At 48.3% G+C, this 13,125-nt stretch overlaps 1 pseudogene; it reads right to left on the reverse strand.

The window, feature by feature from the left end:
* Positions 1 to 4,403: 4,403 nt before the first annotated feature.
* Positions 4,404 to 12,729, reverse strand: LOC132646036 (butyrophilin subfamily 1 member A1-like; annotated as a pseudogene).
* Between the last annotated feature and the right edge of the window lie 396 nt (positions 12,730 to 13,125).

Here is a 13,125-nt window from a genome sequence, read left to right on the forward strand (position 1 = left end):
ATGGCAAGTTCTTCCCGTTACATTTCACCTTCCTCTCACCCGTCTTCCAATTTACTGAAAGGAATCCAGCGTTTTATCAATAATACCTACATTTTATTATTGGTCATCAATGTCTAGGTTACCTAAGACCCAGGTCACATCAGTATCTACACTGTGATTGTCATCGTTTTGGATTTGGGGGGAATCTTCAGTGATCCTCAGTTTGTTGGTTTTAAGACATAGAAGGGAGTCAGCCTTGGGGGAGGGAGAAAGGAAATACTGGATACCTGAATGACGTGCTTTTGCTGTACACCCAGTTCTGTTCCCAGGTGTCTCGGGGGGAGCAAATCCGCGAAAGACAGCTCCCAGATCCAAGGTGACAGACCGCCGAGAGAAGAAGGACTCAGAGTCGCCGCCGAAGGACTCAGAGTCTACTAGCGAGTCAGTCACATCACTGCGCCGAAGTGGTCCAGGGAACAGAGAAAGAAGAGGGAGGAGGGGCACCTTAGGGCCTCCGAGGAGACAAGAATCTCGAGGGCGGTTTGACACCAGAACCGGAAACGAATGTCAACCGATAGTCCTGTGTTGCGTACCTCCCCCCGCACCTGGCAATACCCAGGAAGACCCGGGCAAGAAGACTGAAGACTGCACAGGAAAGAAACCGGAACCCCAACCGCCACCGCCACCGCCACCGCCACCGCCTCCGCCTCCGCCACCGCCTCCGCCACCGCCGCCGCCGCAGCCGCAGCCGCAGCCGCAGCCGCAGCCACAGCCACAGCCGCAGCCACAGCCACAGCCACAGCCACAGCCACAGCCACAGCCACAGCCCTGCTGCCTCATAACCGACAAGTACGCACAGAAAGGACTGGATTGTCAACGCATCTGCATAACAGAACTCCCACCGTGTCTGCTACAATCCATATGCAGCAGACCCCCTACTCAACAGTGTCAGAAATAGCCTCGGCAGCCTCCGCGTCCACCTGCAGAACAGCCACCGCCGCCTGCACGCTGCAGACACTTCTCCTATTCAGAAATCTACCGTTCCTAGACTTGCTCTCCACTTATTTCATCTTCCGATTTTGCTCCATAACTGTATATATATAGATATATATATATATATATATCCCTATGCAGGAAGACGGTGTTTTCTGAAATTAAATGTCTTTATTAAATATCCAATAAGTTCCCTTGGCAGTATTCTATCTCTCACTTAACCACTGGACCTTACGATCCTGATGGTTGCAAATGCTCTATTCGACATAAGTGTGTGTGTGTGTGTGTGTGTGTGTGTGTGTGTGGAGAGAAAATAAAATCAGAGTTCCTACAAGCAAGTAGTTTAAGACAGAAATGACAACAGTGTAAACAGACCTTTTTTATTCTGTTTTCGTTTTTGATACAGGGTTTCTCTGTTGTGTGTGGCTATCCTGGACTCACTTTGTAGACCAGGCTGGCCTGGAACTCACAGAGATCTGCCTGCCTCTGCCTTCCTGAGTGCTGGGATTAAAGGCGTGCACCACTGAGCCCAGCCTATAAACAGTCACTTTTAAGGGTCAATTTCAAAATTCGTCCTAAGGAGTTTAACTAGACAGTCTTGATAAGACTGAAATAAAAGACTAGAAATAAGAGGGTCAGAAATCTCAAGAAAGAAAAAATATCTGTCCCTTTCATGGGGACAGATGTGGATGACACTTTTCAAACAACAAATAATGGTGTAGACATGGATACATGAGGTAGAGAGAGAAGGAGGAAGGCAAGGGGATCCCAGTCCTCAGGCCATGGTCCCAAGCACATGCTAGTGTGTAGCCAAGACTCACGGGGCATCAGAGGTCAGGTTCTGAAAACCATGGTGGAAAAGGTGTTTCCAAAAACAAACCTGAGTTTACACTTTACTCTCTGCACAACTCAAAAACGTTCAGGGTATTTGAGACCAGGGGGAGGGACAGGAGGGAGGAAGGAGGGGATGAGAAGGGGACAGGACAGGAGGAGGGAGAGGAGGTAGGGAGAGGAGAGGAGAGTTGGGTTGCCAGAAGCTCACAACTACCCAGAATTCGGTTCCATGGCATTAAATGCCCCTTTCTGGCCTCCTGAGGTCACACACACACACACACACACACACACACACACAACAGCAAATGATTCTGATTGTAGCTGGAGACATAGTGTAGCTGGAGAGATGTAGTTTGGAAGAGACTGGAGCTGTATGTGGCCTGGGCACATGCAGTGGACCAGAGCCTGGAGACTCTGACCAGCACCCACTGGTTCCCTGGCTGTCTGCCTCCCCAAGTCATCACCACCATCACCATCAACTTCCCCCTCACCAGCATCCCCTGCACACACTTCCTGCCCTGTGTTAATCAGGGCTCTCTAGAGGAATAGAACTTATAGAATATTCATGGAAAGGAGATCATTAGAACAGCTTGTGGGCTGTGGTCCAGTTAGTCCAACAATGGCTGTCAACCAATGGAAAGTCCAAGAATCCAGCAGTTGTTCAGTCCATGAGGCTGGATGTCTCAGCTGGTCTTCAGTACTTGCCAAGATCCCAAATAAGTAAGATTTAATGCCAGTAAAGGAACAGACTTGCCAGCAAGAGCGAGAGCAAGTGGGCAGAGAGCCAGCTTCCTTCCTCCATGCTGTTTAGCTGGGCTGTCAGCAGAAACTGTGGCCGAGATTAAAGGTGGATTTTCCCACAAAAGGTCCAGAGGAAAAGTGGCTCTTCCCACTGCGAGATTTAACTAAGAAAAAGCCCCTCCCAGGTGTACCCAGATGCTTGGGTTTTAGCTAACTCCAGATGTAGTCAAGTTGATGACCCAGTGTAAACATTACAGTCCCCAAAAGAGTAGAACCCCTCAGGCTGCTGAGAGTGAGCTTGGAACTGTGCCTCTGTTCCCTCCACAGCAGACAACTTAGCACAATTTCAGCAGAACATCTGTATCTGGCTACAGACAGCTGTACCTGCTTTTCCCTACTCAATCCACCCCTTTCCCTCTCCTCACCCCCTCACACTCCTCTGAGCACACAGCCTCATTCTAACACACCCCACCTCACCATGCTCCATCCTCTCCCTCTACAAAGCTCTTTTCTGCCACACCCACTCCAGCGTCATCAGTGTAGCATATCAATAGATCGTGCTACTAGGCGGGAGATACGCTTTCTTCGGAAATACGCTCCCTGGAGGTCCCTAGCAAGTGTTTCCCTGACCACCTAAGTTAAAAAGACGTAATCTAGGATCTTTACACTTTTTCGGTCACAGTTGTGGTGCTGGATTAATGAGGTTTTTTATCTTTTTCTATGATTCTTGGAATAGCACAATTAACTATTCAGGGAAACATATTTTTGAAAGATTACTGAAAGCTTTAACAAGAATAGAATGGAAGAAAAATAATTTTAAGAGAAGTAATGAATTAGATTTAGTATTAAAAGCATTATAAGAATAGTGAAAAAACAATGGGCTCCTTCTTAGGAAAAGATAGCATGAGAAAGTACAGCTGGCTTGAGAATGCCTCCCTTTGGCGTCCTGTTTCTCAGGAAGAGTATAAATCTTTAGCAAGGCATATGGGAGGATGGTTGATGTAGAGAAAGATTTTGGCAGGTATCTGACTTAGCTCCTGACTTTCCTCTTCACTGGTTAGCAATAATGAAACTGCAGTTTGAGGGTTGTTTTTTTGTCCTTTGTTTGCTTTGATCAAAAAGTTCTCAGGCCAAGATTTCTTGTGGGCACTACTTTATGTTTGGCTACACCTTTGAGTTAAAATGTAAACTTTGTATTCTTGGTAAAAATCTAAGTGTTCTGGGAAGTATGCCAACTTTAAGGTGTTTCCCTATGTAATTACTATAAATTATTAGCCTGACTTCAGTAAGATGGCAGCAGAATCATTCTTTGGTGTGACCTCTGTCTGTCAACTCGCCTGAAACTTTGCTTTCCTGATATCCAAACCTCTGATTCTCCCGAGGATGTGGGGAACCCGACTGGGCTGGTCTGTGGCACTTTTCTCTCTCTGCAGCGCTCACTTCCCCACACCTTCCCACCCCTCCATCTTACCCTCTGTTGTTCCCTCCCTCTGCAGTCTCCTCCCTCTCACAGCCACCCATGATGCAGCAGGAAGCCTGGAAGAATGTGGGTCAGCCTGAGCACCTGAACAAGGAGACCCTGGGGTCCAGATGTTGCCCAAATCCTTACACTATACAACCAGCCTTCCCACAGCGCCCTCTTCTACTTTAAAAAGGGTCAGTAGAACAAAGAACAAAATCCTTACATTGTAAAGTCCAGTACATTTCCCTGTAGTGGAACAAATACACTTTCTTGTCAACTTATATTCTATTGCAAATGCTCAGTTCTGTCTTGGTGCCAAAGCAGCCATACAGACTTTATGAATAAACAGCACTGTGTTCCAATAAAATTTTATTTTTGGATACTGAGGTTTTAATTTCATCATGTTCACATAGCATAAAATGTTATTTGACATTTTACATTAAACATAAATATAGCATCACAGACCACATAAAATCACTCAAATTCAATTTGGCTCATAATTTTTAATCTCTCACTTGAAGATACAATTAACAATAAATTCAGAATATAATAAAAGAGAAATTCTTTAACTTGATGAATGCTGTCTGCTCTTGGTTGTTGTTGGTTTTGTTTTAAATGTGGAGGATTGCACCCAGGGCCTCACACTTGTGGGTCACATCCTCTACCATGGAGCTGTGTCCTCAGGACCTAATTTCTGGACTCTACAACACATTTCCAAGAAGAAGCAACATGCTCTCTGTCCCAATCAGGGCTTCTCTGCTGTGATGAAACACTATGACCATAAGAAGTGTGGGGAGGAAAGGGTTAATTTCAGTGACACTCCTATAGCACAGCAGAGCATCAAGGAAGTCAGGACAGGAACTCAAGCAGGGCAGGAACCTGGAGGCAGGAGCTGATGCAGAGGCCAGGCAGAGGTGCTGCTTCCTGGCTGGCTCCATGGCTGCTCAGCCTGTTTTCTTACAGCACCCATGACCGGCAGTCCAGGGGTGACACCCCCACAATAGTCTGGGGCCTCACATCAATCACTCATTAAGAAAATTCCCAACAGGTGTTCCTACAGGCCAAACTGATGGGGGCATTTTCTCAGTTGAGGGTCTTTCCCTCTTCCAAAATGCCTCCAATTCGTGTCAGGTTGACATTAAAACTAGCAAAGACAAACACTCATTAATTTATGAACAAAACAAACCCCATAATACTAATACAAACTTCTATATTTATTACTCTTTATTGCTATGCAAAAACAAAAACAAAACCATGAACAAAGCAGTTTACAGAAGGAGATCCTTGGGGCTTACTGTGTGACAGGGAGCCTAACAGAAATGACCACTCCAATGCACTTTATACGCAATTCAATGTCTTTATTCCAGCTGGCTGGGACTACACTCAGGTACTCGGGGACCCAGATGAAGCCCCAAGAGTGCAGAGTGTGGTGCTTGTGGATGAAAACTTGTCCTGACTCTCACCCGGAAGCTGCAGGGGAGCATTGCAGAAGCAAGCAGTTTACAGAACTAAGGTCAGTAGGAAGGGTGTCTTAGTTAGGGTTAATTGCTGTGAAGAGACACGGTGATCATGGCAACTCTGATAAAAGGAAACATTTAATCTGGGCTGCATTACAGTTTCAGAGGTTTAGTCCATTATCATTATCGCAGGAATCACGGCAGCATGCAGGCAGACATGGTGCTGGAGGAGCCCAGAAATCTACAGCTTTTGTGTTGTGTTGTGTTGTGTTAAAAAATGAAAACCCCAACCATTCTATTTTACCAATAAAAACTCAGAAGCCACATGCTGGGGTGAAAATCTGCTAGCTCAGAGAGGCAGAGAAAGCACCCACCTGACCTTCCTTCTCAGCTCAGGTCCAGATAGGAAAAAAAAAAAAAAAAAAAATCAAAAGTCTCACCAGCTCACTTGACAGCCCAGAGAAAAAGGCCAAAAAACCTAAGGCCTGAGCTAAAATCCCAAAGAGCCAGCTCAAAAGCCAGAGAGCTAAAGCCCAAGCTATAGAGCTAAAAGCCCCCAAAGCCCCTTCCTCTCCACGCTGTCTAAAATACCCCTCAACTCAAAGTCCCTCCTACCCTTTAATTCCTGTCAGCTGGTTTCTTGCTCTGCCTCTTGACCTAGGGTTTACTTTATTAGATCCTGTGTACAGAGAATTCTCAGATTATAGGTTTGTGCTAGGGCTGAGTAAGCCACACCACAATCACCTGTTTACAAGAAGCAGAAAGATCTTGGCTTAAAGGTGTGGGATAAGAAACAAGAAACAGGGCATTAAGGTTCACAATTTGGGGATTCACAAGGAAATCACATATCCTGCAACGTTTTTGTTTTGTTTGAGACAGGGCTTCTCTGTCCAGCTCTGGTTGTCCTGGAACTCACTCTGTAGACCAGGCTGGCCTTGAACTCACAGAGATCTGCCTGCCCCTGCCTTCTGAGGTCTGGGGTCAAAGTTGTGCTTAGAGAGTTCTACATCATGATCCACAGGAAGTAGAGGAAGACTTTCTGCTACACTGGGCATAGCTTGGGCATAGCTTGAGCATATAGGAGAGCTCAAAGCTCCTCCCACAGTGACAAACTTCCTCCAACAAGGCCACACCTACTCCAACAAGGCCACACCTCCTAACAGTGCCACTCCTCAGGGGCCAAGCACTCAAACACATGACTCTGTGAGGACCAATCCTAAAGGGGTTCTGCACATTCAGATAATTTAACCAACCCTAATATAAGTTAGCTGGGGCATTGTGGCATCAAGTTCCTAGAACACTGTTGAATGGTTTTCCATGGGAAAACTTGAAATTGCCTCAGCAAAAATGCAAGACGGAGAAACACCTGCACCATCTTGTTCTATAACAACTGTCCCAGAGGGGCAAGAGTCCATGATGACAGAGCAGAATCACGGTGGCTGGAGCTGGAAGCCGAGAGCCTCTTCCTGAACCACAAGCAGGGGGCAGAGAAGACAAGCTGGGAGTGATGCACAGTTTTGAATCTTGAAAGCACACCCCAGTGACACACTTCATCAAGGACACACACCCCAAACCTACCGAAATCCCAAACACCAATCAACTGGGGACCAAGAACTAAAACATCTAGGTTTATGGGGAACGTCTTCATTCAAAATTCCACAACTGACTACAAAGCCAGTTCCAAGCCAACCTGGGTTACATGAGATTCTGTCATAAAAGATACATAGATAGATGATACATAGATAGATAGATAATAGATAGACAATACATAGAGATAGATGATAGCTAGATGATAGAAAGATACATGATAGAAAGTTAGATAATAGATGATTGGTAGATAAGTGATAGATAAATAGATAGATAGATGATAGATTATGATAGATACATACATAGATAATGATAGATAGATGGTAGATAAATGATAGGTAACTGAAAAATAAAAAGTTAAAATATATGATATCAACCCTTGGAAAATATGAATTAATTATTATAGTTATCTGTAGTTGAGTGAGAGACTCAAATATAGAAATCAAGCAACTTACATAAAAAATCATTGACAAAAATGATATATTGACTAGGCTGGTTCCAGGAGGTTTGAAGAGCAGGTATTGTCCACTGAGAAGGTCCACTTAGAATAAGTTTCCATCATCTGGCAACCCCACTACCGGGAACAAATTCACAGGAATTTATGTGCAAAGATTCATCTGATCCCCCATATTCACCACAGCAATGGTCACAAGAGCCAAGACACAGAATAGAGCTAAGTGCCCGTGGTCAGATGGACAAACTAAAACAATGTCCATTCAGCCCTCCATCTGTTTCATAACAAATGATATGAAAACCCAATGAAATGCCATTTAACACAAAAAGGAAAGTTCCTTCCAGAGTTCAAGCCAGCTGAAACCCTAGTCAGGGAAAATCCGCTGCTGCATGAACACAAAGCAAGAACTCACTGTTCTCACAGCCTCAGGGTCACACTGAAGAGCGCTGGGTCAAGGCTCCAGGCCCTTCCAGGACTCAGGGGTTCTGGCCTGTGGCTTCTGCAGTCACATAAGGACTCCCACTGACAGCTTAGAGGCAGTGACAACTGTGGAAACAAGGTGTCACCAGGATGATGGAGGAAAGGAGGTTCTTTCCCTGGGAGACAGTCCACAACACAAGAGCCTGGACCCAGGCCCTGCCCTGGGGGACACAGAGACTCCTTCAAAGGGAAACAAAAATAGCCTCTTTCCTCTCTTTCTTCCACTCTTTCTTGTACTCCCTTCCCCCCTTCTCTCTCTTCCATCCTCTCGTCACCCTCTTCGCCATAATTCCCCTTAGACACAATTGCCATGGAGCTGAGTGTCATTGAAACATTTCCAGACTTAATCCTGAAGTATGGAAAAAGAGTCCCCAAGAAGGAAGCTTCATGGAAGGAGAAAATGGGGACATGTCACTCATGTTGTAGAAGGAGATGTCACCCTCGCTGTAGTCCACAAACACCCCACACTCTGGGGAGCTTCCCGAATGGACAATGAAGCCCTCCCAGTGTCAATGTAGGCCCAGCGTCCACTACTAGACCAACCCACAGTCCAGACCCCTTCTCTGGACTCTCAGAGCCTTTCCTCCACACCTCCCCTACAGACCCCGAGAGTCCACCTGCTCCTGTCTCCATTCTGTATCTCCACCTCCCAGTAATGTCTCCCAGAGGAGATGCCTTCCCTGCCTAACACACAGAGAGGCCGTCCAAGCATGGAGTGGGGTCCTTCAGGGCCACACTCATCCTGTCCTGGGAGACAGCAAGGATGGGGTGGGCAGCGTCTGGATCCAGAGTGACAGGCCCTGCAGGGAGAGTTGCCAGTCATGGGAGGTCCTGTCCAGGCCCTAAACAAGGCCACAGCTGCCCCCACCTCCACCTCAAAGCCCCTTAGCTCCCTCTAGGGGGATATGTCCCTCATGTAAGAGCCTTGTGGCTCCAGCCCATGGCTTGCAAGCAGGGGAAATGACCAAAAGGCTGGTTAAGGGCTACAAGGTCACAGGGTCCTTGAGAACCAGACCCAGCTTAGTGACTGTCCCTCTGCCACCTAACACTGTCACCACCTGGGTCACCACAGGGAACCAAAGGAGAGAGCAGAGCAGTGGAAAGGGCAGGAGGGACGTCCCTAAGGAGCACAGTCACTCACAGGCCGGGAAGAACTCCTTGCGCCAGTCTACAAGAGAAGAACAGGTCACATGAGGGGCTTCAGACACTGCACCCTCTGCTCAGCAGATGACCCCAGAAAACATTTTCTGAGGACACAATTCCCACTTCACACACACACACACACACACACACAAGCTTAGGAAGCCATAGAGAGTACCCTGTGGCTCTCTTCTCTCCTAAACAGTACTTCTCTGATAGTCCATGGGAGAGGGGCCTCATGAGCCCAGCCCACATCTGTGACAGGAAACTAATGGGCCCAGGCTTGTGCAGGGGTCCTTTGGTAGCCACAGCTCCTGACACTCAAGAAGACAACAGCTATGCTGTGTGGGCGTTTATGTCAGCTTGACACAGGTAGGGTCATCTGGGAGGAGGCACTCTGAATCGAGAACACGCTTCCATAGGATTGGCGCGTGGGGCCTTTCCGGGATTGATGGTTGATGTGGGAGAACTCAGCCCACTGTGGGTGCTGTCATCCCTCGGCAGGTGGTCCTATGCATAAGAGAAAAGACACTGAGCAAGAGCCACGGGGGCAATCTGGTAAGCAGCACTCCTCCATGGCCTCTGTGTCACCTCCTGCCTCCAGAGCGCCGCCTGTTTGAGTTCCTGCCTTGACTTGCTGACACGATGGACTGGAAGTGTGAGTCAAACCCTTTGCTCCTTGAGTAGCTTAGGGCGAGGTGCTTCATCACAGCTGTGGGAACGCTAGGACACAGGTTCTGCCCAGACGATGGCAGTTGACCATAGTCACGCACCTGCACACCGCTGGGTCTTCCTCCAGGCTGGAAAGGAGCACAGTCTGCTGAGGATGCAGTCAGAGTCGCCCCACCCACAGTCTACCAACCCTGCCCTCCCTCCCCTCTAGAGGGGAGCCCATACCTAGAGGGACAGAGGAGCTAGCCCCTGCAAGATGCGGAGGTAGCAGGGGGTTATGGGAAATTCCCTGGACCACAGGTGACAAAGATGGCATTGTAGGCTAAGTTCCCCCATCACCCCGATTCTGTGTGGCTTTTAGCATTCACATAGCTGCCTCTACTTCAAAACCCAAAAAGTAAAATAATAATAAAAGTAGTGGTATTCTGTAATCGCTCAGCTTCACTGTTAACAAGCAAAATTTTCTCTGTGAGAAAATATCTTAGAGAATAAAATGAAGTTATTCTACAACTGTAAGAAACCATTACATCTGGATTAGTTGAAAAGATACATTTGGAGGTGTGCTGAAAAGGACACTGTGTTTAAATGTGGGCGTGAAGTGAGTTCTTGGCAGAAGAACCCGGCATTCCTCAGAGGAAATATCTCTACAGCCAGGCACCACCATGCCAGGGGCACCCAGCTCACCCTCCCCTCCCACTTGATAAACCTCCTCAGGACCTCCCGGAACAGACTCCCTGGAGGATGACTGAGGAATGGGGACAGGACTGACTCCTGGATCTGTGACCTTTGTTTATGTATAAACCTCTTGGGCTGGTTAGGATTTTGTCAATTTGAGAAAAAGCTAGAGTCAGCTGAGAGGAGGGAGCCTCAAGTGAGAAAATTTCCTCTTATGATCAGGCTGTAGGCAAAGTTGTGAGGCATTTTCCTCATTGATTGACTGACAAATTGATTAATTGATTGACTGATTGATTGATTGACTGATTGACTGATATAGAAGGAGCCATGCCACCCCTGGGCAGGGGGTCCTAGAGTGTATCAGCAAGCAGGCTGAACAAGCCACAGGCAGCAAGCAAGGAAGCAGCCTCCCCTGTGGTCTCTGCTTCAGCTCCTGCTCCAGGTTCCCACCTTGAGTTCCCACCCAGGATTCCTCAGTGATGGACTGTGATGTGAAAATGTACAAGACAAGTGAACCCTTTCTCCCCAAGATGCATTTAGTCATGGTGTACATCACAGCAAGAGAAACCTAACAGAGACACCTTCTTTAAGGAAATGTTGAGGCTGCTGTTTGCTCCCGGGTGTGGACAACAGTCTAGAGCTGCTGGAGCCCAAAGAGTCAGCAATAAAGGGGTCAGGAACTGGATGGATTAGGACACAGGGCACATGCAGGAATCACATGTCTTCCAGCTCTGGGCAGAGATCTGAAGGAGCCCACAGACCCTCCCAGAACCTTCTACTGCTGTCCCCAAAAGGATTCCCACTCTGCCTAGAATCAAGGAGAGGTCACACATGGCCCCATGTGCCAGAAGGAACCATGGGACATTGGGAAGGTCACTCACCGCCCCTGTAAGCACACTTCCTCCAATCTGAAAAGTGACACACAGAAGTCAAGGGAGCTGCTTGACTATGGAGGGGAACAGGGGGCTCAGAAGGAAAAGCCTGACTCACCAAGCTCTGCCTGGAGTGTGCCTGGAAAACAGTGAGAAGAGGGATGTGCGTGCCTGAGGGAGGGAAAAAAAACACATATTGTCTTCCTATTAGTCTAAGCTAGAGACCACCTGACCAGCAGACTCCAGCCATCCTCTCCAGGCCTTCCTGGCCACCTACTCTGATCCCAGAGCACCAGGTCCTCCTGGAGACTAAGGTCCTGTCCTTTGCCACAGTCGAGTCTTACTGGTGGACCCTGTCCTTCACTGCTGTCATGCTTTATTGCTAGTCCTGACCTTCCCCGCCATCGTGACTTACTGGTGGTCTTCAGCGCAGCCTCTAGGAGTCCTTCTGGATCTCCTCCTTCTCACGCTGAAGATTCTGTCGTTCCTGCTGCACCTGCAGCCTTGCAGAATGCATCCTTTTGAGATAATAGCTTGTCCCTAAGACTACAAGTGCCAACATGGCCAGGCTCACAACAGAAGCTGCCATCCGCAGCGAGTCCTGAAGGAAGAAGGGCTCTGTGGCCCAGGCAGAGAGCAGCGATGAGCAAACCTGAGGAGAGGCAGGACAGCACACTCCAGGAAGGCCATCCACTCCCCAGGAGTGAGGGACAGCTCTCACCTGGGATGACCGTGGCCATGGCCTTCTCCTGGCCCAGGGTGGGATTGAAGACAGAGCAGGTCACATTCCCCAAAGAGCTGACTATCACCACCAGCGAGGTCTCCGTGCTGAGCTGCCCTTCAGCATCTTCAGTGTGGGTCTCAGAGGATGCTGGGAGATTTTCCCCTCTGGAGTCTCTGCACTGCACCCGGGGCTTCGGGAACCACACACACGCCACCATCTTGTGGACTTTTGATGTGCACCTCAGGGACAAGAGCCTGTCGCTGCAGGAGGACAGATGTGATGACCCTAGAAGCCACTTTGGACTCAGGGTCCCCAGGACCAACTGTGTGTGACATAACTTCAGGGGAGCCTTTCACAGGGCACATGGGAGCTGAAGAGGAACCTCTCCCGGGTTGGGTCTAGCATGAGACACTGTTGGAGGTACCCTGCTGGATGAGGTTGCAGATCCTGACTGGACTGGATAGCCATTCAGAGCTTGGCACCACAGGCAGAACTCCCTCCCCTCGGCGGGGTCCCCTGCCCTCTGCCTGACTTCACCTGGAGAGTGCCTTTAGAGATAGACTCCCACAGCCACACTTGATATATGGCCTCTGACACAGCTCCCTGCTGGCTCTCCCCTCCCTGCACTTATCTATATGTTAATCAAGCACTGACAGTCTGCTCTCATGATTGGGGTGTGGTGTATTATGCAAATCAGGCCTCCTTGAAGAGCCTGGACTCAGCCAATTATGTACACTTATTCTTGGAGCCTCCTGACCACTCCTCTAGGGGTATATGTTCTTTGTTCTATGGAAGTAAAGTTGAACTAGCCATCAGCTGTTCTGGGGGTGTGAGATCCCTGTACAGCCATTCCAGGCATGCTTCCTGTCTCCATCCTCTCCTGACTTCGTGGGCTGCTGCCAAGCATCCCTCAGGAAGGAGAAGTACTACATTTGGTGCCCAACAAGAAGCCATAGATTGTTGCCAAGGCAAAAATGGGGCAGAAGCCTTGTTTTTTTCGGATGTTTTTTGTTGGCCAATGAGAAGTCAGGGTCTTTGTTCTCTGAGGTCTGTGA

This window comes from Meriones unguiculatus, chromosome 16 (genome assembly GCF_030254825.1).
Source record: "Meriones unguiculatus strain TT.TT164.6M chromosome 16, Bangor_MerUng_6.1, whole genome shotgun sequence".
Lineage (NCBI taxonomy): Eukaryota > Metazoa > Chordata > Mammalia > Rodentia > Muridae > Meriones > Meriones unguiculatus.